Below are 6,462 nucleotides of genomic sequence, written 5' to 3' on the forward strand. Positions count from 1 at the left end.
TATCACTTCATTCTCATGCCTAAAGTATTTTTGGTTTTCAAGAATTCTTCAATATCGTTAGAAGCAAAGCTAGGGCCATTTTTATGAACTTATGATATTCTTCATTAATTCAATTTTTCATCGTTTTACTTTGATTTTAAAAAACTTATTGTACTGATTTAACATGATTTTCATGGCTCCTTAAAGATTCATGACTTTTAAGCATGAATATAGAATGATATGAATTTCAACCCAAATTCAGGTTACTTTAGTTATGACTTTCAAGTTTAGTCTCACGTATGATTCAAACTGATAAGTAATTTTCATACTTATGAGAATTATATGAATATTTGTTGTTTTGTAAGGACTATTTAGTACCAAAAGGATGCTGGTTTGGAAACCCAAGTCCCATAATATGTGTTTGCGTAGGATAGATATAATATGGTCCTATACTCTGGCAAGATATAGGGCAGCACTACCAACTAGTTTAGCTATTGGACATCGTGAGCTCACATGGTGTATGTCGGTTATAAGAAACTCCTTAGTTTATACACTGTTTTATGATATGCTCTTAACTTTATTTGATTCACTTTAAATATGCTACCACTATAATTTGGCTAATGAAATAGACTCATCTCTATATATGCGTTTGAAAGAAAATTCTGAATGGTATTTAAATATGAACTCCAACTGTTCTATTCTTAAGTTCTTTCGCTATGTACATGATTTTGAGAATCTTATTTTACTATCCTCGTTATACCATTTTATGATTATGCTAGAGTTCCTTTATCACGATTCGAGCCTAAACCCTGGACGTAGCCGGCACTCAAGAACCATTGTTGGTCCACAAGTGAACCCTTATCTTGGCTAAATACAAGCGGACGACTAACTCAAGCATACATAAGCATCAAATTGAAAGGAACGTAACGTTTAAAAACAGTTTATTGAATCTCAAAACTGAACTGAATATACTAAGTATGAAACATAAAAGACTATCTAAAATTGTCTATTTATGAAGCCTCTAGTGCATATAGACGAGTGTCGGGACAAGACCCAGAACTACTCAAAATGTTGCTAATACTAACAACTAATAAAACTGAAGTCCTCCGGAAGCAAAAAGGCCTTACTCAAAAGTTGGCGAGCAGACTGAATGATCTCAACGGACTCTTGTTAAGGATCCTAAGAACCTGTATAAACATCATTAAAAGAGGTAGGTCGAATGACATCAGTACATTGAATGAACGAGTATGTAATATAGCTTAATAATAAATAACTGAACTAATAGGAATGTGATAGATAAAACATAAACTCAACTGAATGTAAAGGATTAAAGGAATGAAACATTTAAAATTTTACAAATACACTTACTCACCTCTGAAACTCAACATAAAAAGTGATATAATAAAAATACACTTTTAACTCTGTTTGGGAGGTTCTCTAGCTGACAACCACCACTATGAGCTACGTGATGATACATCATCTCACCCATGCTGCCAGAACTATCTTTTACCCTATCGGGGTATAGAACACCTCAACTAAAAGGACCCACTAAGTTGTGCTAGAAAGCAATAAGGAGTCATCTAAAAAGTATGATCCTTTACCCATGTTGGCATACATGGTTTATGAGGATTTTGAGTTATCTGAACTCTACCCATATCAGTGCTCAATACTACTCCCAATAATATATATATACTCATGCTCAAATGTATAATACATACTTTTTCTCTAGTTTTAGATAATTGCTCAAACTATCCTCTTAAAAGAGGTAACGGCTCTGAAATATCTTTATACTCATAAACTCGATTAGAAATCAAAGTTTCTCCTTACTCAAAATAATACTCTCTTTCTTCATCTAAAAATGAAATATTTGGGAACTACTTAGTTCTCTTATACTCTTTCACAAACTCCTTTTTACTTCCTCAAAAACTCAGTTTAAAACACAATCGATGGCTTTAAAAGATTCTCAAAATTTATAATTCAAAATAGCGCTCATGCTGAAATATATATATAAACGAATCAACTCAAGGATCTCAATAACAATATAGAAAACTCAATACTCAGAACTCAACGATACTACTCATCTCAAGAATACTCAATTCATACGGTTCATGCGGAAATATGGACATGAAAGAATCAACTCAAGGACCTCAATAACAATATAGAAACTAAGTACTCAGAATTCAATAAAAGCTCTTGAACTTTTCTCTTAAACTCACTTTAGTTTTGAATGAATATTAAGACACGTGATTAGAACATGTAGGAACTCTCAAGGGGGATTGGAGCCTTTAAGAGCTAATGCAAAGAAGGGAAACATATCCACAACCTAAAGGAACATGTGCCGGATGAAACAAGAAAAAATTGGCTCAGCGACTCCTGGCATACTGGTGGTGCACCGCACCATGCCCTATAGTGTTAGGGTTGGATTTGGGTGTACGGTTGGCGCGTCGCCCCAGCACTCTTGGTGTACTCGTGACGCGCAGCCCCAGCCCTTCCCCAGCGACTTCAACAAACTTTTTTGGTAAGATTCAAGCTTCAAACTAGGTTAGAATTGGGGAATTTCTCCTAAACTCTTCTTGTATCTCAAACCCGCCACTATTACATGAGAATTTCACACAATCCATTTAAGAAACAAAACTCATACTAAAGAGCCTTAACCCAAGAAACTCATAACCTCCATTGTTAAAGAATGAAACTAAAATCAAGAACTACTCAAGAATCTTTTAGATATAACGATTTCATGGATGAATTATATGTATGGAATGAGGGCGAACAAGTCCAACACTGTGATAAGCCTTACATGCCTAGAAAGAACAATGTTATTGGCGAAAATCGATGTGATCTTGATGAACGCTCAAAACCTAGCTTTTTCTCCTCTTGAACTCATCTCTTTTTTTCGAAGTGTTTAGGAACGACCAAGAATAGTTTAGCATCTGATTAGACCCTTAATTTGGTGAAGGAAAACGTGCTAGGCCTAGTGCAAAAAAAGGAAAAGTCCAAAATACCATTTTCTAAAATGAATGCGATGCATTAACTAGAGAGGCTTCACTCAACTGGGCTTAACATTTTACACCGAGCACGAAATTAGGCAAACTTGGCTGCGTTGGAAAGAGGACTCAAATACCTTCAATTTGGTCGGGGCCACCTAATTCTTTATGAGTTAAATGATATGGTCGTTTGAAGTTGACCCAAGTAAAAACTTATATGTTCTCTACTTGATATCCACACTTAAAATGTTGATTCATCCTTGAGAGATCACACATATCCAAGTCATAACTCTTGAATTCATAATTCAAATTTAAGATAGAGTTACAAGTAAAGTTTGAGGAAGTTCTTTGAGTCATTTTGAGAAGTGTTTTACAATATTTTAAAACTTGTTTTAAGACTTGAGTATTTGAGTATGAGGATGAGGAGAGTTTAGTTCATGTTTTCAAAATGAATATAAGGGAACTAAGTATTCCCAAGTGTAAATGTTTTTACATTTAAAACGATAGGAAATCTTGATTTTCCAAATGAGTTCATGAGATAGTTTTTGAGCACTATCTTTTTTAAGAGAACCTTTTGAGTAATAATCTCAAAGTTTGAGGATGAGGAATGTTTTTAATCATATGAGCATGATTTATATTATTGGGAGTAGTATTGAGCACCGATATGGGGACGAGTTCAGACAACTCAAAGTCCTCATAAACCATGTATGCCAACATGGATAAACGGACATACTTTTTAGATGATTCCGTATTGATTTTAAGCACAGCTTAGTGGATCCACTTAGTTGAGGTTATCCTATACTCCGGCAAGGTATAGGAAAGTTTAGGTAGCGTGGGTGAGACGATGTATCATCACATAGCTCATAGTAATAGTTGTCGGTTAGAGAATCTCCCAAATAAGAGTAAAAGAGTTATTATTGTATTTTTAAATACATTGAGTTATTATCTACTATTTCAAAAGCTTTCTTTATAATGCATCTTTATTGTTGCTTTTATAATGAACTGAGTTGAGTATCTCTGAGTTTGAATATCTTTGAGTTGAGTTGAGTTGAGATGAGGTGAGTATGTTCTTCCTTTTTATCAAGTCAAGCTTATGTCTGTGCTTTAGAGTTCCCCTTGCATACTCGTACATTCCATGTGCTAACATCATTTGGCTTGGATCTTTCATGATGCAGATACAAGTAACCAGGGTCATCAACAGGCGCTCTGTTGATACCATCTGCAGTTCAAGTTAGTTTTGGTGAGCCTCATTACTTTGCAGGGTTTCATATTTACTTTCAGTCGTATTAGGATGTCATGGGTCTTGTCCCGACTTCCATCATAGTTGTTAGAGGCTTCATAGACTGTAGAATTTTGAGAAGTCTGTTTCATTTTCAATTTTAATGTTCTAGACTTGAGTTGCCTCTTTTGGCCAGTTGAATGTTTATAAATATTCTAAGTTATTTATTTTGAGACTTTTTGAGAAATCTTTACTTTTGAGTGCATATATAGTTGAGTAAGTCTTCCACTGAGTATTAAGCAGGGCCAAGGGTTCCCTTGGGGACCAATAATGGTTCTCAAGTGCCAGTTATGCCCAGGGTGTAGACTCGGGGCGTGACACCGAGCCTACACCCTAGATGTGGACGGCACTTGAACCATTGTTGGTCCCCAAGTGAATCCTCATCCTGGCTGACTACAAGCAGAAGACTAACTCAAGCATCAAACTAAAAGAAATGTTGAATCAATTGTTTCTTTACATCTCAAAACTCTCTAAATATAGTAAGTATGAACATAGGTTTTAAATAAAACATTTGAAATTAAAAGACTCTCCAAAACTTTCTATCTATGAAACCTCTACTGTATAAAGATGAGTGTCAGGACAAGACCCACGACTCCTAAAAAAAACTAATATTAATTACTCACAAAACTAGAGTCATCCGGAAGCAAGGAGGCTTCACTCAAAAGTTGACGAGCGGATGAAGTGATCTGAACAAACTCTTGTTGAGGATCTTAAGTACTTGTATATGTATCATTAAAAAATGTAGGTTGAATGACATTAGTACATTGAATGTACAAGTATGTAATTAGTAGATATAGATATATACTCAACTAAATGTAAAGAAATAAAGAAGTGGAACCATTAAAACTTTATAAAAATACTTACTCATCTTAGAACTCAACATATTAAGTGATATAATAAAATTACACTTTTAACTCTATTTGGGAAACTCTCTAACCGACAACCATCACTATGAGCTACGTGATAATACAGTGTCTCGTCCACGCTTCCAGAGATATCATATTCCTTGCCAGGGTATAGAACACCTCAACTAAGTGGATCTACTAAGTTATACTCTAAAGCAATAAGGAGTCGTCTAAAAAGTACGATACATGGTTTATGAGGAATGTGAGTTGTCTGAACTCATCCCCATACCGGTACTCAATAGTCAATACTACTCCTAATAAATATATATACTCATGCTCGAGTGTATAAAATATACTCTTTATCAATTTGAGGTAATTACTCAAAATAGTCTCTTAAAAGAGGTAATTACTCTGAAATAACGTTGAACTCATTACTCGTTTAGAAATCAAAACTTCTCTTTTCTTAATGTAAAAATGATAGATTTGGGAATCAATAGTTCCCTTAAACTTTACTCAAAATGTCTCTTTAAACTTTCCTCAAACTCCTCTTTAATTTCTCAGAAAATAAATTTAAGATAATTGTTCGATTAAAGATTCCCAACAATAACTCAATGGATACTCAAATAATAGGGTTCATGCTGAAATATAGACATGAACGAATCAACTCAATAAAAGTTCTTGAACTTTTCTCTTAAACTCACTTTAGTTTTGAACGTGCATTAAGACATGTGATTAGGATATGCCAGAATTTTCAAAAGTAAATGGAGCCTATAGGTACTAATACAGAGAAGGGAAACGTGGCCTTAACTTAAAAGAAATAAGGAGAGATTGGCCTAGTGACCCCCGGCGTACTACTTGCCTTGAACTTCAAAAGTCAGTGTAACGACCCTAAAAACGAACTAGTGAAACTAGAGCCTCACATGTGAGTTTGGAGTCGAGAACTTAATGAAATGGTTATATTTGAATTTGACCCAAAAAGTTCTTAAAATGTGCTTCGGAAGTTACCGGAAACTTGTTTAGCTGTATATAAAAAGATCCGTTTCGTTTTTCGAAAATCCGACTTCATATTCTTGTTTAGGGGGTCAAATTGAGTGGGAAATGGGTCTAACCCAAATTTTAGAGCAACCGTATCAAAATCCGAAATTTCCAAGTGAAGCCTTTTTCGAGGGTCTACTTTGGAGGGTCATATCTCCTAGCACACAAATTATTTGGGTGGCCAATAATATATCCATGGAAAGCCCTTTGAGTTAGCTACCTAACGCACTTCGTTTCACCTCATTCGGAGTTCGGACGAAGAAGTTATGCCCATTTTCGTAAAATCTATCCGGCAGGAAATGCAAATTTCCAGTGACCGAAATTACTGTTCACCCGCCTC

This window comes from Solanum tuberosum, unplaced genomic scaffold, assembly GCF_000226075.1.
Source record: "Solanum tuberosum cultivar DM 1-3 516 R44 unplaced genomic scaffold, SolTub_3.0 scf00239, whole genome shotgun sequence".
Taxonomy (NCBI): domain Eukaryota; kingdom Viridiplantae; phylum Streptophyta; class Magnoliopsida; order Solanales; family Solanaceae; genus Solanum; species Solanum tuberosum.